Source organism: Falco peregrinus, chromosome 4 (genome assembly GCF_023634155.1).
Source record: "Falco peregrinus isolate bFalPer1 chromosome 4, bFalPer1.pri, whole genome shotgun sequence".
NCBI lineage: Eukaryota > Metazoa > Chordata > Aves > Falconiformes > Falconidae > Falco > Falco peregrinus.
Window position 1 is genome coordinate 92,039,291 of NC_073724.1, and position 22,742 is coordinate 92,062,032.

Sequence of the window (22,742 nt, forward strand, 5' to 3'; positions counted from 1 at the left end):
TGCATGGTGGTATGCATAAAATGCCTTAACTGTCCACCTGAGCAACACTTTAGTGTACATCTGAGTGCACATCTGAGCTGATGTGCTGCAGAGTAGCATCCCCTCTAAAACTGCCCCATTGCTGACTGGGGACAGGAAGAGTGAAAATGGGTGGAGCAGGGAGAGGCCTTATGGTGCCAATTCACAAATAATTTTCAAGTGGTAACGTCTACGTTTTGGAAGGCAGTGTATTAATTTCTGCTGATGGAGAGAGATAAGTCTGCATAAGAATTATGCTCTAAATTGCTGTGTGGTAAGGTTCCCTTTTCTGTGCAGTGCCTGCGTCACTGGGCAGCATTTTTTAAAGGCACCCAATGAAGATATGAATACTGAAAACCTAACATATCTGTACTCTTTATGTTCATTCTAAAAGGAAAATGAAATTAAATGCAGATACAACTTTTTAGAAGTTCTAAATAAGAGACTTCATGCTGTATTTTATAATTAGCCCTTACTGTTATGTTGGTCTGCATTAGTGTTACACCACTGTATGTTACATGACTCAAGAATTGTTTAGATCATACAAATTCTTCAGTGCAAAGTGGACCAATATTTAGATTTTAATTGCGTTGTAGCCGACAACTCTGTGTTACCTTCCTGTTATAGGCAGTATCAGGGTGACTGTATTCTGAAATACTCACTGATGGAAGACCAGTGGGGTATGAATTGCACAGTTCCAGGATTACAGCTCTTAGACTTTCCGTACTAACAGGAAAGTGCAGACTGTGAACTGTCCCTCTGGTGTATATTCCAGCCCCCAGGTCAGTGCCCAGGAGGAAAGCTCCCTTTCCCATCCTCTTCTTTGGTTATTTATGCTTTGGTACTGTGGTTCTGTAAGAGCAGAGTCTTGGGTTTGCGTCTGGGATGGCAAGCTGGTGAAGGTGGTATGAAGAGGTTGTCCCCACAGACCTGCTCCACACTGAAGCTTCCTGCACAGAGACTGGGCTATATACCAACTTTCAAACCAGTGCTTCACCCATGACTCTTGAATTTAATTATAGCTCATCTAAAATAACCATTATAATGTAAGTGTCTATGAGCATGACATTGGATTTCAGCATTGTTTCAAAACAGTATTCACTGTATTTTGTAACAAATTACTGAAATATCAGCAGTGCCATTTTAAGTATCAGTTAAATGTGGTATTTCCTGAATCAGGTCTTAATGTGGTATATATAGAATCCCAGTGATGTCAAGCTTTGATTTTTACTTACAGCAGATAAACCTAAAGCCCTAGTAGTACATAACTAGGCCCTATAGAAAAGCAAACTTTCTTTTATTTGGGTCAGACTTCATTTCTGTGCTCAGTATAGTGAACACAAGTCATATTCAGTAATTAAAAAATGTGCAGCCCAAACCTATTACATGTTCTGTGCAGATGAAAGTAATTAGTAAATTTTCTTTGTTCAGAGGAAAGGAAGTTGAAAATATGCTGTTTCTCATATTATTTTAATTGGAATTGTTGTTATCCATAAGTATTCAGCTTAAAGATATACTGCTAAGGTTCACAAATACCTAGGGAACTTCACAAAATGCATTGCATTTCAAGTATGTGATTCAGAGTCTAAGATTCAGACCTTAGGATGGGATGAATTGCCCTCTGGAGGTGCCTGTTTCAGTCTCCTGACTTCACAGGAATCCTGCTTTGAACTGATTAGCTCAAACTAAAAGTTAAGTGAGCATCTTGTCACCTTAAAAGAGGAATAGCCAAGCATTTTGTACCATACTAGGTCTTTTCTGTAGACCTCTTTATTTTTAAGGATGGCTGCCTTATTCCTTACCTTTTCTGTCAGTGTTCTTGTACTGTTTCTAAAATGAATAAGCACAATTTTTACTGTTGCTATTTCCTGTGTATTTTGTTTTTTCCTGTCCTTATCGATCTTGTTATCTTATCTTTCCCTGTTTTTGTTTTTTTCTTTTTCCTGACTCTTTTCAGCTACCATCTCTTCTGAAGCTTTTCACTTGCTACCTCTCTGACCATCCTACCTTCCATGTTGAGAGTACTGTCCTAACTTCTGATGTGGAAGATTGCTGACCCTTTCCTTTGATGCTGATACCAGTATTTTCTGTGAGAGGTAGTACTGTAGTGAAGACATAGAAAAAGAAGAATATGGCACTTTATGGTTTTGAATAGTCAAGAAGTATTGTTCTGCCTTCATATAGAATGTGCTGGTTTCATAATGTACTTGTAATTTAAAGATGTTTGTAGAAATGTAAAATCTAATGTGACTAATTTAAATTCATATTAAAGACATTTAAATTTAACAAAATATAGCATTAGTCTTTATTTTAAAAATTGAGTCCTATGTAGCTCACTTGCAAAAAGTGGGATAGATTTACAAAGTTCTGTACTAGTGAAGTCCGACTTATTAACAGGTGAAAGTATTTTCTTCTTCCCTCTGGTACTATTTTCTTGATTTATGCCTATTAAAGATCTCTCCTTCTCTTGAGTTCTCTGTCTCCTCCATTTTTTTGTTCCTTTTGTTAACTTCAGTTTCCTTTTCCTTTCTGCACTGGATTTTCCTAACTCTTAGCTGAATACCAATCCATTTTTCTCTCACGTATGCATCCATTTGCCTAAAATATTGCCTTAAGCATGATCATATATATTCAAATATGTATTTACTTCTAAACACTGGATGGATCTGCTATTTTAGGACTTCCAGTAAACCAGATAAGAAACTTCACAATTCAGTGATAGCATTTGAAGTTTTTTGACACATGCTTTCATAGGCTCAAGGTAGTTCACCTCCTGCATCAATGGAATAATGATTATGGACAGAGATAAACATTCCTGTGAAAATATAGACTTAAAGTACATGTTCAATGTAGGAGTGCAAACTTAAAAAGAGTACCTGAATGAAAGCAAATGTGCTGTGTTCATAAATGGTGTGGCAGAAGTTTTCAGATTTTATTTGCAGATAAAGAGAAGTACTAATGGAAACAGTGCTTTGTATTGATAATAATATAAGCAGTTAAAAGTTTTCTTTAAAAAAAGACATCTAAAAGATGTACATCCATAAAATCAAAAATTTTTTGCAAATCATGCTTTGTTATAGCAGAAATATTAAATAACAGTTAATGTTTTCTGAGGGGTAGATACCTGCTTATTTTATTATCTATACTAAATGTTCTTTAGATAATTTGAATTCTTCGAATTGCAATAAAAGGAATGCTAAGTACATGAAAAGACATAAATAGTAAAGTTCAGAACTTTTTGGTTTAGATGTGCAAAATATGATTCTGAAGCCTCTTCTGATAGTTACAGTAATTTGCAATAACAGTAATAATAGCAACTTACTAGAAAATGATTGGAGGTGTGGCTGAGAATGTCATTTATAGTGTAAAAGTTTTTAACTGGTGTAGTTATAAGCAGGACTTTGCATAAATTTGCCCATTAAATAATTTGCATAATTAAGCCTGTTTTTAACATTCATTTACTGAGCATGTGGATGACATTACAAAGACTAGAAGGCAGAGGAAATTTGGAATCTGTCAGTTACAGTGCTGAGGAGTTTTTGTGCTGTACAGTAGTAGCAATAAGCTTTTCATTAGAATGAATCAACTGCAACTAATTTTGTAAAAATGATCCATATGAAAATTACCAATAGAAAAAGAAAGAATATTAAAAACTATGTAAAACCTGTTAGGATTTTCTGGGGTATATCCTCAAATGGTATAAATTGGTATGCATGAAGTTAAGTCACCACTGCTTACTGAAGATTTGCCCTTTCTATTAACTATATAATACAATACAGATCCTGAAATAGTCCCTTACTTAATACTTGTATTCATTTTACAGTAGAGTAGTTATGGAATAAGGTCTTACTCATCATGAGAAATAATACAATTCTAACAATGGCATATTATTGTTAGAAGGAAGTACATCAAACTGACTTTAATTAGCATAGTTTTAGAAAATTACTTTGGTTTTGAGCGTATTGATATTGCTTAAGTTACAAAATCATTGCTTGTTTAATAGTACTGCTAATAAAAAATGTAGAGTTGTAGTTTGAAGATAAAATTATTTTTACACTGAAGTTTATGTATTTTTGATTTGCAAGTTTTGGGTGATAATGTCTTGGTTAAAACAGTCGGTTCAAATGTCTATCTTTAATACATGAAGAATGGTGAGGAATAACTGGAAATACTAACAAAACAGGAGAGATTTTTCAGTAAATGAATTCAAGTGTAAGCATAGGGTAACGCTTGCAAAACGAGAATGAAGTTGAGTGAATATTGCTATGTGAAAGCATACTTCACCTATAAAGTCCTGCAGGAAATAATCATGAAAAAATACGTTTTCCTGTTCATAAACACACCTTAGGTACATGTGGTCTTGAGAGATGCAGTACTACTACAAATTCAGGTAGATGTTCTTTGATTGCATTACAAACAAGTCTGGCTAAGACATAAGTATCTGTTGCTATATAAGGCAGATAAGGTGAGGAAAGCATAATTTATAAAACCACCACCCTCCTTGCAGATCCTGCAATTCACATGGCTGGCAGATATAGAAGTAATTTCACAAATGAAAATGGAAGATGGAAAATCCATGAAGATTGTGTTGAAGGTTTGTTTCGCTTGACTTTCTCTAGGATTTTGAGGATTTCTATGATTATTTTATATGTACACACACATATAATAGATGTATATTATACATATATATTGCTATGTATATGAAAATAAGTTTGAAAAGCTGTAAAAGACTAATTCGAGTTACATGCAAGAAATGTTTCAGAATAGGCTACAGGACAATATTTTTGTGTAGTGCTTAAAACAGCTGCAAGAAGAAATCAGAGTTAATTCAGTTCTGGATCTGATAGTCATCAGAAAAAAAAAATATAGTAGATCTAAAATGAAGACCTTATGAATGTACAATATCTCTGGTTTAATAAAGAGACCAGAAAAAGGGTAAACATATTGTGAAAATGACTGACGGAAATGTAAAGAGTTTGAAGAATAATAGCAGAAAGCTGGTTCAGCAGTCACATTGCAACAGCGTAAGAGATTCCACTGTAAATAAATGTTAGTGAAGTATAAAGTAGGAGAAAAGAAAATGGAACTGGAAATGGGAACTTTAAGCTTGCCATCATGCAAAGATAAAATAAAATGGAAGGAAAGCTTGGACCACATGATGCTATCTGAGAAAGCCTCATTATTCGCTCAGTATAATTTCGCTAATATAATCTGAAATTACGTGAAACTAGAAAGCAGATTTTTTCAAATTTCTTAAACTTCTATTTTTTCTTTTTGTTTCCAATAGAGTAACACTGACTAAAAGGAAATCTGAGACCACTGTCTACAAATCAGATAATTTATTTGAAAAGGTAGCTGAAGAGACAGCAAACAAAAATGGTAATTGAAAATAGAAGTATCTGAAAATTTGAAGGGGTCTAGATTCTGTACCCCTGTTCTGCCCACTGAAGGTAGCACAAGGCAGCCAAGATCCTTTCTGACTCACAGGCTGAGCGTTTGCCTGCTGTGGGGAAGTCACTGTCAGCCTGCCACGGGTCTGTCCCTCTGCTGTGCCAGCAGCTCTCATCCTTCACACAGGTGTGGTAACGGGAGCATGAGACAGTATGCTACTCGCTACAGATCTTCACCTGCATTTAGTTTTCTTAGATGACATCCGAACTAGAAAACAAAAGGGACCACGGCCCAGTCAAGAGTTGGTAGCAAATTACAGCTCATGTTGGCGTGGCTAACCCATCTGCTCCTCCGAAGCAGGGTGGCCCGGTTCATACTGTCCACTAACACCAGTCTGTAACCCGTGCTGTTCCCCAGACCTTGCTGCGTCTTACCTGACTGCTTGTTGGCCTGGGCCAAAAGCACACCAAAGAGCATGCAAACAGTTAAATGGCATGCGTTATCACACTGTGGAGCTCAAGCACATGCCCGGGCCCTGTTTAGCTCAGTAAGGTGTATGCAACCTTATGAACTGCATCCAGTTGGCAACAGTTACAACTGTACTAGCCCGCTCTAAATTAAAATTGCAATGGCATAAAGCCCAATAATCTATAGGTATCTTTCAGACTACTGTTCCTCGAACAGAAGCGTCAGTGGGTGTATAAATTTGGATGTAATGTCTGACTTAAAAGGAAAGATAGTGTCGAAAATCTAAATTAAATTTTAGAATTAATTAATAAATTAATCCTAATTATTTGGGGAAATTAAGAAAGTCGGAGAAGTGCAATAAAAAGCAAACCAGTACTTATCTGATGTGGAAGTATTTTTAAATGGGAACTGGAAAACCAGCTAGATGAGTGAATATTCTTTTCAAAATAAGCAAGGTTGCAATAAAGAAGTCAGTATATGACCATTTGGGTGAGCAGATTTAGTTTATTATTAAAATGCAGTTTGGGTTCCACCTATGTGGACCTCCCTGTAGGATAAAAGCCTGAAATACAATGCATTCGCTTATGGTGTTTTATTCTGAGACTTAAGAAGGACCTGATGCTGAAGTGGGCACACTTCAATATAAAATAGTGACCTCATGATGCACATGACGGGCTAAGTGCTTTACTAAATATTTATACAGATTTCAAAAAAGGATATGCAATATCTTGGGGTTAACATAATCTGTGTATCACCTGGACAGTTTTCCAGTATGTGATGTAATTACTATTAGGTTCCAGGTCATATTTTGACCTAGTGAGTTCACCAGTTATTTTCATGATCATTTCTAATTTTACAGGTTGTAGAAAACTATGTGCAAGATGCACAAAAAGGGGAAATAAAATTACACTCATAGGCTACTTTGTGACCTGGGATTAACTGCTTAAGTCTAAAGACAGAAAAAAAGGGAAGGGAAAATGTGGCAAGTCAGACAATGTTGGAACATAATGCGTTAGCATTCAGTTGAGTATTGTCTTTCAAGTTACTCAGAGGTAAAGAGAAGAAATGAACTGCTCAAATAATAACCACGTGCAGATTGTGAAAGGGGGTCAGCTTCTCTGGTGAGTGCTGAGGACATAAAGGACATAAATGAAATAAATGAAATAAATAAATTGAGCAAAATTTTAGGATGTTATAGATCAGGGGTCCTCAAACTACAGCCCGTGGGCTGGATATGGCCCCCCAGGGTCCTCTATCCGGCCCCCGGTATTTACAGACCCCCCCGCCGGGGGTTGGGGGGGGAAACCAAGCAGCCGCAGATGGCTGCCTGCCACTGCATCCGCGCGCCGGCCCCCTGGTTAAAAAGTGTGAGGACCCCTATTATAGATCAAAGGAAAATGGCCAGAAGTTGAGAAGGAAGGTTGGGAGTAGGTGTTTGGAAACAATTCTTCATAAGAAATTATTCTTAATGGAACACTGAGAAGCAAATAGACCATCATAACTATTCAGCAATAAATTTGCCTATAGATAAAGTATTTGGAGAAGCAGTCCTGCAGAAATGCAGGCAGCTTTTCTGGAGGAACTAACTGGCTGTTCTGGCTTTACTGTATTGCCATCAACTGTATGTGCAACACAGTGGGGAACTATGTTGGGAAGAATCACTTCTGTACTATGAATGTACAATTCTGTACCTTTGGCTTGCTTTGTCTTCATTAGAGTTATGTTCTTTCAAATAACAGACATACATTCTTGGAAGCAATACAAAGTACCTTTTAAAAAAGCAAGAAAATGTCAATGAACAATGTAAGAAAGTAGAATTATATACACATAGATGGAGAAAAATATGAAGCAAATCTATCAATATCTTACATATCTAGCTGAAAAAGTGTTCTTATAACGACCTCGTAATTTTGAAATGCAAATACATTATAAAAAATTATAATACTATGATCCCCTCAAGCACAGTTTTAGAAAATCAAATGAAACAACCAGACAAAGTATTTGAAGTTGTCCACTTCCTTCTGAATACATTACATATTCTAAATCTGTCTGAACTGCCAGGACTGGTAGTTCCTGTCTTGAGGAAAAAAGTCATAAGACTTCTACGAAAAGAGATTCTGAAAAATGTTATGGCAGATAGTGCAGGTAAAACTATGTGATAGAGAAGTGTTCATAAGCTGCTTCTCTCTTCATTGCAAGTACATTCTGTGTCCATCATTACTGCTTAAATAATCAGTTCTCGGGGGTTTGCTTCTCCCTGTTCCCTGAGGAAGTGAGGGGACATAGTTTTCAGAGGCTGCTGGAAGCTCAGTTGGAGTATGGAAAGGGGGAGATGACTACATCAGAATTTTGGCTGAAGGGTAGAGGAATTGAAAAAAGGATTTTCTGGAGGTGGGGAATGGGTGGCTCTGAGCAGGAGTGTAATGCTGCCGGGAGCTCTTAAGCTTACTTACTCATTTAGTATATTGAGAGCACACCTTAGGTATCATGGGATTTGGATCTTTTGCAGATGGATAGATTAACTAGATTACAAAGAACAACTACTAAATTTCAGGAATTCATTATGAAAGTACCCTATGAATAAACTATATGAATATTAAAAACCAAACCCAAACCATAGAAACCACTTTTTAGAAGAACTTTCATATGTGACAGTGGTGTAATTGCATAGTCTGTGCAACTGAAGTAAAGCAAAAAAGCAGAAAATCTGGGCTAGATGTCATAAACTGCTGCCCAGTTTTGCACTTTTTAAGATTTTTTTCTTCTTTCCAAGGAAATAATATGGAGGTTCCTGGGATAAACTATCTCTGGTTAAAAAAAGTTGTCTAGATTCTGTAAAGGTAGAAGACAGACGGTCACTGCAGCATTTACAGAAATTCTTTGATCTGTTTTAATCTTACATCCTTTATTTCACTTTTCTTGGTTCAGAATATTTCTGCTTTATTCAGACAAAACTCAATGAAAACAATGCAGAATGTGACATACTTGTACTTGTACCACAAACTATTAATTGTGTAATCATCAGAAAGAGACTCCTTAATATACTTCAACTAGCAACATTCTACCTTTCAGCAGACATTATCTATGTTGAGACAACAGAGATACAGGCTTTGAGTCAAATCTTCCATTATGCTTGATTCTCAAAGAAAACTACATTTATGCCTGCCTGTCCATCCATCTATCTGTCTACTTATTTACTAAGAATATTATAATTCTTGTTTTAGCTGTTAAATGTAAAGATCAAGTTATAGAGTTACTAAGTAGAAGGTATGCCAAATCCCTTTTTTATCCAGTTCTTTCAAGAAAAGGAAAAAAAAAATCAGAACAAGTGACTTATTCCACTAAGTGTCATTACTGATTTCCAAAAAAGTTACTGAAGAGATGGCCAGATGTCTTTTGTTTGAAGGGTCTGTGGGCCCTACTGCTCTAGAGTACCACAAAATTCCAAATAACATTGATACTGCCTGGTTTTACAGATGAAGCAAAATGAAAGAATGCTCATGCAAAATGACCAGAATAAAAGTCAACGAATAAAATTGTTGTATCTCTGTGTTAAAATAAAGTCTGGAAAAAGAAAATTATTTTGATTTCCAGGTGAATGTGAACTCATGGGAGAGCACATGAGTGAAAAGGTTTTTGGAAATCAGGAGCTATGAGGCATGTTTCAAAAGAGTTGCATTTGTTTAGTCAAGAGAAGAGAAGGCTAGGGAAAATAATATGGCATCTGAATATTATTGTGAAGAAGATGGTAATCAATTGTCCTTTGTACCCAGTTGTGGAAGGACAAGAAAAAATTATCTTAATTTACAGTGAAGAAGAACAGGCTACATATTTGAAAAATCCTTCTAAGTACGAGGGCAGTTAAAGACTGGAACCAGGCTATCTGTTGGTGCTGGAACATCTTCCTCACTGGCAATTTAGAACAGATTAGACAAAAAGTTTATGTCATCACAATGCTCTTAAATCTATCTTCTTTCATAATTGTTGGCTCCACTCAATAAATAATCTGGATTATTAAGAATTAATTTGAAAAGTAAATTTGGAATATGGAGATGAAATTGGATAGTCTGAACACTATTCTGTTTCATCAAAAATGCTTCTGTATCATCAAAAATGCAGGTATCATTTTTTTTGTCAATAGATGAATACTTGTATTTTGTACGCCTTTCTGTTTTTTAATTTTCACTTATTTTAATTTTAAAGTTCATATACATGTGATTTCTATTTACAGATCATCAATAAGGATAAAGCATTTTACCTGTCCATGCAAGCAGTACAATTAGTCTGCTTACACTACCTGACCCTCCGGATAGGAAGCTGGTTCCAGCATTGTCAATACCCTTTTTCCTTGGCTCCTAATTCTCTCTAGTACGTGCTTTTCAGGTATGTATAGTTTTGCAGATACTATGGGGAAATGCTCTGCATTCAAAAACACATGCAGTTTCTTTTAAGTCACATACAGATAACTGGAGTTTATTATTTTGACAGAATATCTTAAAAAGTCTGATTCCTAAACAAAACCAGAACTTTGATGATTAATTTTACTTTTGGTGGTTAACAGCCTATTTTAACTAAAATGAGTAAAGCCTGTTAGTAATAAAAATGAAACCTAGTATCTATGCCGTGATAATGGAACCCTAAAGTGAAATTAGTTAGTGATACTAGAAAGTATCACTTGTATTTCTGCTCCAAACCTCAAGACATTTTATTTTCCTGTACTCAAAAACATTAAAGAATATATATGGTTCATGTTCCCAACATTCATGGCCCTGATTATAATGTGAATCATTCATGTATATGCTTTTGTTAGAGCTTAAAATATGTAATGTAAGAGAGCAAGGGTACTGAAGGAATGAAGACCATTTGCCTATTCAGAATACTGACAGAATTCAGTCTATTCAGAATACTGGCTAGCACGTCTGTTCTTTCTAAGAAGTTCAGTTTGAAGGATGATCAGAAAACCATTTCTATTTATTGTGGTGCTAATCTGTTAGCTGCTTAAGGACTTACATGCTCATATCAAACAATAATTAAAGTCTTCAAATTAAAGTGTTTCTCTTTCAGTGTTTTTTCTTCTGTTGGGTCTGTGACAGAAAAGGTTGTAAACATTTGCAAATGGACATTTTATTGTACCTTCTTCCCTCAAATTGTGGTAGAAAAGTTTCAATTATTAGAAGCAGCTGCGTTAAAAACGTGAATAGTGTACGGAGAATTGCGTGGCTGTCACTGTCAGCCTCCCAGAGAGGAGTATCTGAATAAGAGAAGTAGCACCCCTTCACTTTTGTAGCTTGCTCTGTCATGTTATCTTGATATAGAACCAAAGGGTTCCAGTATCACTTTTCTGTTTAATACTTCACTTGAATGGCTTTGGTTTATGTTTTGGTTTTTTTTTAAGTAGGAGGTATCTACTTATGCTATATGAAAATTAACTTGGAAAGAGACCACCAAAATCTTAAAAGCTTTATAATACAAGCCAGTCTGGAGAAAGACTGTTGTCAACTTGAATAGAATTATTCAAGAATATGAGTCACATACCACAGCACCTTTATATTAATACAGTTTAGGCAGAAGAAAAACAGTATAGGTCAGAGAAGCTTTTGGAGGAACATGTCTAGAAAATAGCTTCAGAATGTTTAACTCACATTTTTTTTACAAGGGTAGGAAAATATAATTCCTGGGTAGAAGTGAAATAGTGCTTTAAAAAGGCCTCTGAACATTGAGTGGCTGGACTTAAGAGAGAATAATGGTTCTACATTGTGAGATGCTTTATGAATTGAACAAATTGAGAAAAATGAAAAAAAACACTAAGGCTTATTTTACTTACAATTGAAATCTGAGGTTGTCTGGTTTTACTTGTCAGAACTTGCTTTTCAACATGTATGTTAATAATTTTTGTAATTTAACATTCACTTTTATATTTCTACTTTGACATTATAAAAGGCAAACTGTATTTTCAGCTTTTCCATTTTACTGAACAGCTTAAAAGTAATTTTTGTTGACAAAAGAAAATATATATTTAAGCAGAGAGGATTTATTATGATGAGAAATTTAGTTCTGCATATCTTCAGAGGCCAAATGCAACTACTACCGAAATCGACCCCCAGTAAGATGTCTGTGTCTGTTTTGGATGGTATGATACTCAGAAAAATATAAAGCTAATCATAATGGAGGATCTAATCCCCATTTTCAAAGGTGCCAATGAACTTATCATTTAATAATCTTTAAAATACCACTTACAGATTAAATAAGGACATTCAGAAACAATAAGAATAATTAAAGGGTTGTTAGGAAGAAAAAGAATATATGCAGTTTGATTAAGTGAGGTAAACAACCATAGACAAGGAAATTGGAATGATACAGTATTTATTTAAGTTGGCAGGAGACTGCAGAATTGGAGGTAGAATTGGGAAAACATGGTGTGCAGTTATTCTGAGTTATTCTATTTTAGCAGATTAAATGTTTTAAAGTGGTGGTAATCCCCTTATTTAACATAACCACAATTGGATTGGACAAAGTAGTACAAACTGTACTTCAGAAAGACAATCCTATGTTTGGATATAGGTTGGAAAGTATAAGTTTAACATTTAGGAGTCTGGAAGTTTTTTGGCCAATTTTGAGAAATAAATATGAAAATGTCAGAATCAAGAAAATTTTTTTCTCTGGAGTACTAGGAAGTGTATTTATGTGTAGTTTTGGGCTCTCCAGGCTAATATTGTGATATACAGTAACAGTATAAAGAGACGGTTACTTTCTTAATGCAGTTAGTGTGTGTGTGTTAATTTGTATAGCCCAGTTTTCTATCTAAGTTGGCCAAAGCACAGAGAGTTATTCTGATTGTACATTTTTTATAAAGAGCACGAATAACTCATCTGGGATGCTTTTGGCTGCTGTTTTGAGTAGTTGTGTAGATGAATTTCACTGCTAGCGTGTATGTGCCCCATGAGTGCAAGGACAAATCCTTTGGACAAGCAGAGTCCATGAGATGGTATCGGCAGACTACTACTTGAAGCACCCTCATATCCACTGTTCTCAGGGCATTAAATAGTGATGTGAGTACAAACATCCATGATCTCCTTATTTCCATCATACCACAAGGATGGAAATAATGCAGTGTATGTACTGTCTGATTCATTTGACTTTATATGTAACAGTATAATTATTTTCATGCAGTAAATTGAGTCTCCTTATGACCATTAGCAAAATACAGTTTGAGTTAACATGCTAGGTATACCTCTTCATATATAGGTAAAGGAATCATAAATTACTGGGGTTAAAGATTTTGGCTAGTGTAATTCTTCAGAGAGTAACACGTCCTGTGCCATTTTCCAAGAGGAAGCATACAACAGGGGAGGGAGGGAGAAGACTTCCCTCGAACAGAAATCAGTTTGTTTCTAAATTCCACAAGTAAAGCTATAGTTATGATTTAAAGACAGTTTGCCTTACTCAATGCCCTAAAAGCTGTGATTCTGAGCTTCTGGGACATATCCATTACCAGTGTCGACTTTTATCATCAGGGACATCTGATGGAGGCAAGAGGAGTGTGATTCCCAGCACAAGTTGCTGCCCATGCACTTAGCAAGGGATAAAAGATTCATCAGCAATATGGCATGTCTTTGATTTGTGTATTTTAAAATTCAGGGCCTGAAAAGACCTATTTTATTGCTTGCACGCTCCCTGCAGGGACCTTGATAGTGACCAGCTTTGTGTTGAATGCCTTAGGTATTTATAGCCCCGATAGTAGTGATTGATTTTCAGTACAGTGTTGTACATAGTGCTGAGTGACTTGCCCATCGTGTGGCTTTTCTCTCTTATTCTCTGACAAGCTATCCAGCTTATTAGAAACAATAAACACCAGAAATAGATTCCCTTCTGTGACTGACTGCAGAAGCAAATGTACCATTACAAATCAGTGACAGAGCCCTCTGTATCTACAACTTTGCAGGAAGGGTGAGGGGGCTAGCAGTTCAGTGTCAACTACCAGTGCCGCAGCACTTTAATTTGCTGTTTCAAATTCAGACTGGAGTAGTATCCATAATCTCCTAACCAATCACTAATCCTCGGGGATTTTGAACTGCCAGCCTGCAAGATGTCTATTTTTACATAGGGGTCCGTGCAGCAGAGAAAAGACATTCCTCATAGTAACACTGGATGCATTACGGAATGCTACCCTTTGGTCTTTCTTGTGAACAAGCAGCAATTTTCTGTTGGCTTTGCGTTGCCCTTGCCTCTTTCCAGAAAAAGTAGCCATCATCACAGCCTGTCTCAGAAGACAAAGGACTGAAGTGTGGTACCACAACAGGTGACTAATTCAGTTTACACAGGTCTAAGACTATGTGATCAATAGTTCTCAGACTTACAAAAACAGCAACATTGATCTGAAACACTTGGTTATGGTTTTGCTGTTATACATTGTATTATCAAGAGCTTTTACTAGGAGAGATCCTAGGCAGTAACAGGTCAATTAAATCAGCTTCTAAGTCATCTTTCAAGATCAGTGAAAACATCTCAGCGTTTTCTCTCCCAAAAGGTTCTGTACTTTATCTACATTGTGCGCAAAGTTGACTGAAACCACAGCCTTGCAACTACATGGTACGTGCCACATCGTATGTCTGTGGTACACAGAGAAGTCCTCTCCTCATTAAACTTTGAAAAAACGATACTCCATACAGTGTCATCTTCATACCTTAATGTATGAAGGGTCTGGGTGACAGGCAGTTCTATTCAGAGACAGGGATTTGCTCATATTCAAAATCTCAGTGATGCTCAGGGGTTACTTTGCCTCCGTATAAATACACCAGAGTTGGGACCCGTTGCCTTGAACAAAAGTACATTTGGGTTTGGTTTTCAGGGGCTTACTGAACAAGTGCCGACAGTCAATGTGATAATTTATTATATGTTTTGTCAACCAGCCAGTGAGGGGCAAGACCATCTTCAGGAACTTCTATGTGACATATGACTCTGAATTAAGCCAGCAGAACCAGGCAACATTTGGGGTTAGAGCTGTAACGTTAAGAGGTTCTGAGCCTTTCTAGCCTTCAGCATGTCTAACCATAGCAGGGAGCCTACAGCGATGACCTGGCTTCCAGAGTAACCTTTTTCAAATGGGGACTCCTAAATGTGCACTTGTTCATAACAGATGTGAGTTGGTGTCCCATTCTAACCAGTGGGGTGCTGACAGCTCCTGAGAAAATATTTTGTTTACCTATTTAATAATGTGGGGTTTGAATGCTTTTTTTTTTTTTTTTTTACCATTCTTTGTGTCTTGTGAAACTTCAAGTACAGTCTCTTTACCTGCTTAGCCAAACATACCCTTCCAAAATAATAATCGCATCCTGCAGCCAAACCCAGTATGATTATAGCTGATAGACTGGGTGTTGCCTAGGTGAAATCTGCTGACAGAAACTATTTTGCAACAGTACAGATCATTTTGTGTCAAATAGACTCACTTTAACTAGAGTTACTCATAAACCTAAATGAAAAGACTTCCTGTTTGAGTATCCTGGCATCATTGGTCTCCCTTAACCTTTTCTACTTCAATAGTACAGGACTGTTTAATAGCTTTAACACTAACTGGAGTTTACGTAATTTCTCTAAAAGTGCATTTTTCTGCAATAGCTGCTTATCTTCTTCTGTACAGCGATACAATATACCTTACCTTGTAGTAAGCTTTCTGAAAGGCCTTTGTTTATATTTTTACCTAAGAACGGAGAGCTGTCTTACCTATCCACATAATTTTTTACAAATAGAAAGTGGGCTTTCCTGTCAGCTGGAGAAATATTCCTGTGCCTTTTAAGGCACACAGCAGGGAAAATGGGAGTATACTTCACGGGTTATGAATCTCCTACTGAAATAATAGGAAACTCACACGCTTCTGCTGTTTTAATTATGGTGTTAACTGTGCCCACTTAGGGTCCACTGCCAAACTCTAGAAACAATGCCCTCCTCCTTTAGAGGAAGCTCAAATGGTTTTATCTTCAGTTTTCTGCTTCAGTTTTAAGATAAAGTTTACATTGATGCCTTCAGCTGTAGTTATTAGCAAGTAATTTTCTTAGAATGGGGCTTATTTCTGTGGATTGGCAAATGTTCTTCTCTTCATTTCCACTCCCTACTATTCTTTCAGATTCTGCTTGCAGAAAGACCAGCAGGGTTTTAAGAGCACAATATGCATGACTGCATCTTTTCCTCTAATGCATCTTCCCTAACAGTGGAAAAGAATGGCGCTCTCAGAATGTGCTCATCTAAGCTTCCAGTTCCCCAGGATCTTGGAAGGACTTCTGTGCAATAGCAGCTTCAGCATCTGCTGCAGATAGCAGGCAAACTGGCGGATGATTGGCAGGGCTAAGAAGAAATAGATTTCCAGCACAGGGGCAATGGACTCTTCTTCAGAGACTTTAATTACAGCACCCCTCTAACACTTCTTCAAAACAGCAATAAGTGTTTTAAAATCACACAGGGAAAAGATGGACAGAGATCAACTTTTCACCGTCTCTATCAATAAAAAAATGAGGTTGCATCAGATGAAGCTGGCCGTAGGCAGATACAAAGCAAATAATACTCTGAATTGTATTGCTTTATGTGTTCATGGGTAATACACTCATGACATTCGTTGCCTAAAGACCGTATGGATGAAAGAAGTTCACGTGGATCTATGGAGAGACTGCACAAGACCTTGGAAGAGAGATCTAGTAAAGGTCGCTGACTAGACGAACCACATCAGGCTCAGGAAACCCCCTGAACTAAAACAAAGTTGGATGCTGGAACCCATGGGCATTCTCAAATGTGCTTGTCCTAGTCCTGCTGTTCTCTGAGAGAGTATTTGGACAAGAATTGGCTTATGCCTGCTGTTGGTGATGGGTGAATGGCCCAAGTGTGTGCCTGGCCTGAACCACTCTGACCTTTCTCGTATTCTTAAAATAGGCTTTATTTATGAATATTGGCCTGCTCACAGTCTTAGCAAAAATGAAACAGGACCTTCCCCTCTTTAATTCAACTAACTAGAGCCAACCTTAGTCAGTCATTCTCGTTCCTTTTACTGCACTGTCAGCTTTGCTAACTACATAGTCTGTGGTATTTCAAAGATTTTACGGCATACGTTAATAAAATGCCTCTACCTCACCTCTTTTTCCTCATTTAATCATGCCCTTACCTAAACCGAAATTTATCCATCTGTACCTCTTTAGAAACTTGTTGCTACAATTGTAATTTTGAATAGTGACTTTTCTGGTTCCTTATGCTGGCCTTCAGATTCTCTCTACTACAGACAGGAAACCTGTAAGCCTGCCAAAAGAAAAAAGAGCAAGAAAATGAATAGAAAATCCATGGGACAGTGTTGTTTCCATCACAGTAATTTGGGAGGAGGAATTTCATTCTGAACCTTGCTAAGTGAATAAATCAAATCCACAGATCTGTAATGCCCAATCTGTAAGTCGTGTTCCAAAAATCAGCAAGTCAGGATCACAACCTTTGGACATTCTCAGAAATAACTTTCCTTCTTTTCCTTTCAACTTGATGAGTTGTCCTGAGAGTAGGTTTATCCTCCTAAGTCACTTAGCAAGGACATGGAAATTCAATGGGAAGTCTCTATATTTAGCAGAGATTAAGGTGGTCAATGCTTATATTCAGTTCCTTGGTTAAGCAAAAAGTCCTTCCAATTTTCAGTAGATAGGCATAGGTGAACACAGCTAGGGCTCAAGGAGGAGTGGAATAGGAAGGGACAGAGTAACAGGGGGGGATCTAGAAGTCTTCATAGCATCCTTTCACCCTCTGCCTCCTGCTGCTGGTAAATCTGCACCTGAACAGCCAGTGCTTTAAAAAAAAAAAAAAAAAAAGCCTCTTCTGTTTGGCTTCTTACTTTTAACACCTCAGGTGTTGAGCAAATGAAGGCAAACCTCTGTGCCAGGGCTCTGTCTCTTTAACTTTGTATGTACACCAGCAGGCACAGTAGGAACCCATTCTGTTTTGAACATACTATAGCATAAATAGCCGATAAATCAGAAAGGAAGGAATCCACATTTTCTGTTACTTGTGTGGCCTCCTGGAATGATTAATATATGTTTAAATGAGTTCTACATGTATGCTTTTTTTAAATTAAATGCTTCTTTTTTAACAAGACCACTTAAAATTAAGTATGGAAGTAGGGCAGCCGGTATTAAGGTTAAATTTACCATAGTATTTTAGAAAAACACAATAAAAATACTATGCACCACATTTTTTGATGCCAAAGTTTTAGAGAAAATCAAACCACTGAAGGGGTGGAAGTCACTGGCAGAGCAGTTGGAACTGCAACCTACGGAATGCTGAACCTGCTTCTGATAGCTTTTTTTTTTCCCTTTCCTCTTTTAATGTACTCGGCTATTTTATATTAATGACTAGTATGTTCAAAATTGAAAAATCCACTGGGGAGATGAAAAAGCAGGCAATTACATTTTTTCTCATCAGGTCCATGAACAAAAACTGTAAGAGGGTGAGATGTACTAGTTCTAAAGTCTTGATGGTTGTGCTGACCAGAAACAATCACTTGAGTTCACCAACTAGTAATGATTATTCTTTGTTGAATAAATCAGACTTCAGTGCAGTACATTCTGATTTTTTTTCTTGCATGTTATGTACATCTATGGTTATTAAGTTGAACTGATAAAAAATGAAATGTTCTTTTGCTACAGTTTAATTAAATTCCATTTTCCATCAACACACAATTTACAAACTATAGTTGGAAGACTGAATCACGTGGCAAAGAAAAGCCATTAAATTTTCTACCGTAAAATGTAAAAATTAAGAATCAGAAGCTAGTTATACAGAGAAATTAAATAAAAATTGTACAGGCATGAAATAACAATCTGGATAGCAAAAAAATCATACTTTGTAAAGAGGGTATATTTAGTTGAATGAGGGCCCTTAAAATGAAAAATAAAATAAAGTCAGATATAAACCCAGACCAAAACAGACTGCGTAAGACAAAGTCTTTCTGTTTTAAAAGGTAGCTAGAATTGATGATTCAACTCAGAGACACAAACCAATCCACCCCGGCTGCTGATAACATGCACTTGTATTTCTGGGTCCTAAACAAACACAATATGGGCCTTGCAAGTGCTTTAGAAAACCCTGGTTAACAATCAGTTGTCCAGGAGTCCTCTCTGACCCACACAGGCCCTCCTTCGTCTTGGAACAAAACCCCAGCAGCTGTGGCTTAGACGAGCCATCACGGTGCAGTAAGTGCACCCCTCGCCACTGCCTCTGCCGCCCCCCGCTCTCCCACCACCTGGAGCCCGAGAAACCCGGGCCTGCGCCTCACGTTCAGAACAAATTGAAGAAAGATGGGCAGCTGAGTTACCGAGAGCCGCCTCAGAGTAAGGCAGGAGGAGATGACCTAGGGTTAGATGACCCTGACTATCAAGTGTGTTGCCTTGACAAATAGTAATTGCTCGACAATTGCTCTAGGCTTGGAAAACATATGTTATCATGTTCATGCTGTATCCACTGATAGAGATTGTTTTCATTACATGTACTGGATATTTCTAACTGCACTGAACCTACTGATGTGTGAAAACATAGATAAGATTGAACCAGAGGTCTCAAACTTGAAAGTCTAAAACTTGAAAATCTCTCCTTTGTTCAGGTTATTCCTTTTGGCTAGCAGTTTTCTGTCTTTAGTTTAAGAATCAGTCTATGTCCAGCATCTACAGTGGTCTTTGAAATGCCTTTTTTTTTTTTTGAATGGTGTCTTTGTTAGAGCTGGAGAAGTTTCAATGAAATAATATCTCAGTTTTGTGCTTGGTGCATGCTATTGTATTAATTATCTCCTTGTATAGGTTTCACCATCAAGGCTGTTGGACACATTAAAGAATACTTCACACACAGCTCGGTATTTAAGGCATATGCAGCTCAGCATTGATTACATATTCTATACACTGTAAGAACTTAAATTTTTTGGTCTGTTCTGTAACAGAACTTCCTTTTCAAATACTGTCTACAGTAACTGTTTCCTCCCCTTTCAGCAAAAGTTTTAGTGATAATATAAATGTGAGCCTCTTTCAGTTGAAAAAGATCATCTTTGAAATGAAGTATTCCTTTTGCTGAAAAGCCATCAAGTCTCTCCCTGAAAGAATGTTGGGTGTTTATGTTTTTTCTTGTACCTTAACACATGTGCACTTAAGCATCAAGAAGCTTCTCAGTGCAAGAAAAGCTGTAGAGAGACCTAAAAGATCATAGGAAAAAAAATTGGGGGGTATAGATTACTAAAATAATTTAAAAAGAAGGAATGGGAGGCAGCATACAATGTATTGCACTCATAGGGGCTCAAGTGGTTCAAGAGGTGTATGCTTGCTGTATTAAAGAAAAGGCAGCAGGAGTCTGTCAGGGGTCAGTACATGATCAGTCATGACCTCAGGGGCACAGAGAGGTAGAATCCTTGTGGCATGATTTGCAAGAGAATATGTGGGCTTTGATTCATTCATTTACACAGCATCAGAAGGTAAACGGGATACTGCTTTCTTATTTGATGAAGGCTTCAGTCATCCAGCTCAGCATCTTCCATTAAACTTCTTCTCTTTCTCTCTGTTTTCATGTGCCTCTTGCGTATTTCCAGCAGGCTGTCCCTCCAGAATGATGAATCTTACACATGAGAAAAGGACACTTTTGCTGCTACTTGTAAATTTGTTGTTGTATGACACAACCTGCCATTATTTTAATTGTTGCTTTCAAATGAAGTGTCTGCCAGCCTGTATGATGAAATCATGTGTTACTAACAACTACAACAGTAATACCTAGTTCTAATATATAGCTTTTTATCTATAGATCTTGACCTTTTTTTAAGCCAGGAATGAGATATTGTTCCTTTTAAAACTCACAGAGCTCAGGCAGAAGTGGCTGAGGCAAGATTCAACAGCATTTATATCTGCTCATTGCTGGGCCGATGGGCTGATGGTATGCGAACGAGACAGCTCTTCTAGGCTCTGAGTGCCGCTGACACGTAGCCCAGCATCTATGCAGTGCTTTGTGCAGGCTCTCCCACTGCACCCAAAACTTCCCCTATTCCAACAGGAGGAGGCTTATGGCTTCCTTCCACAACTCCTGCAGAAGGATCCTTCCCTGGGTGAGATGAGGCTTTTAGTGCTCTGTCCCGGCCAGGTCTTCATATCCAATGTGAAGAGTGTGGAAGACTGGTGCAGATTTCAGTCACTGTAATTTTTGGTTCTTTTATGTAGAGATACGATACAGTATCAGAACTCCTTTAAGGGAGATCTTCCTCGCTGGATTAGCTTTTTGACATGTGTTACACCCTGCTAACTAGGCACCTTGCCTCCAGAACTATGAGTTTTATATTTTGAAAGACAAATACACAGGTAAACAAAATGTCACTAAACACTTATTTCATTTTAGACTTTTTATAACCTTAGTATATGTAGCCTTGGGACATCCTGTAAGCATTATTTTGTCTCTTGGGTTCAGTGAGATGTAGGATAGTTTTAGTTGTCCCTATCTAAGAATCAAGAAGCCGTTGGTGGAATTCTGAGTCAGGGACAGGATTAAGGCCCTCATTTGGACTCCCATTCCAAATGTTGGCCAAAACACCATCCATCTTCCACCTTGATACAGATTTAACATCAGCTGTATGACTTAGCCTGAAAGGTCTGTAGGAACAGTAACTAGCAATTGGCACTCAGATGGTGGGACAAAAGAGAGAGCAATTATTCTTTAATGTCTTCATCAATCCAGTTTATTTAAGCACGTTCAGGAAATTATGCTAAGATGCTTAATTTCTTTTTTCATTTATTTACAGGCCTACTTTATCTGTAGTGCTGAGCTGTTGTCATAATTTGGTTTTTATGACTTGCATCAAGCATGAAGCTTTCAAAACCACGTGTCAAAGGTAAGTTAGTTCAGTAATATTCTTATTTGTATACATCCCTAAAAATAATGTACATTTGCAGGGGAAGTTTTCAGCACTTAATTGAAGGCTTAGCTCTGTTGATCAGCCACAGTCCTGAGTAAAGGATATGGAGCAGTACGCACTCCTGCAGGGAGTTCTGAGAGAGGTTTTCTCCCAGTCCTCTCCAGTACCCTGAGGGAGCGCTGGGTACTGCACCAGCTTTTAAAATAGTGCAACCTGATCCTTTCTTTACAGCTCCCAGGATGGGGGTGGGGAGCAAAGGTGAAAGAGTAGCAGGCCAGATCCTCCTTCCCATTTTGGGTCTGGTTTTCTCTGTTGAGTGAAGAGGGCATTAATTGTGCATGACCGCTATGAGACGGGACCCTTTGCTCTCACCCTTCACAGTTCTTGTGACATAGGCCAGGTTTAATCTAGTCTGAGTTAGAAACTAAGTACACTTAGAGAGTTATAATGAGCTTCCCCCTCATTTTCATTTTCCCTCACTGGTATGTAAATCATTGCTTGTAAGGGATAAGGATCTGTGGAGTTACGAAACTGAAGTGATTGCACTAATGTGGAACTCCTTCTAGTTAGTCTGCAGTGTTTATCGCACTGTTTAGTGTTGTAAAACTAAAATTAAATAAGCCCCAAATCAAAAGAGACTATCTAATATTTCCCTAACCAACTAGTAAAAGGAAAATGGACAAACCAAAGTAAATTACTAAACAGATCTTTACAAAGAAGGATAGACAATGTGCAAGCCAGGAAATGGGTTTGTTGGAGTTTTACTTGTGGGTAGGGATTTAAAAGTTATTTGGATATAGTAGTTCATAGATTTAACTTGGAAAGACTACCAACATTAATATTTAGTCAGTAGTTGTGGCAGCCAATCAGTACACTGTCATACAGTGGAATCTTTGTGAATTTTATTATTTTATAAGAAAGGATGTTCATGCATATACTACATTCAGCCAGAAACAAGGATACTAAGAGTCCT

At 37.4% G+C, this 22,742-nt stretch overlaps 2 long non-coding RNA genes across 23 annotated transcripts in view; one reads left to right on the forward strand and one right to left on the reverse strand.

The window, feature by feature from the left end:
• Nucleotides 1-22,742, reverse strand: part of LOC106112677 (uncharacterized) — a 79,544-nt gene that overhangs the window by 51,715 nt on the left and 5,087 nt on the right. The gene's annotated exons all lie outside the window — the stretch shown is intronic.
• The window catches only part of LOC114012923 (uncharacterized), an 89,728-nt gene that overhangs the window by 23,086 nt on the left and 43,900 nt on the right, over nucleotides 1-22,742 (forward strand). For 5 of the 15 annotated variants that reach the window (XR_008747089.1, XR_008747087.1, XR_008747095.1 and 2 more), the window contains exons 7-10: nucleotides 4,526-4,612; nucleotides 5,306-5,397; nucleotides 10,109-10,260; nucleotides 21,656-21,745. This is a non-coding gene — a long non-coding RNA (uncharacterized LOC114012923). The other 10 variants (XR_008747092.1, XR_008747091.1, XR_008747096.1 and 7 more) reach the window with 7 other exon arrangements.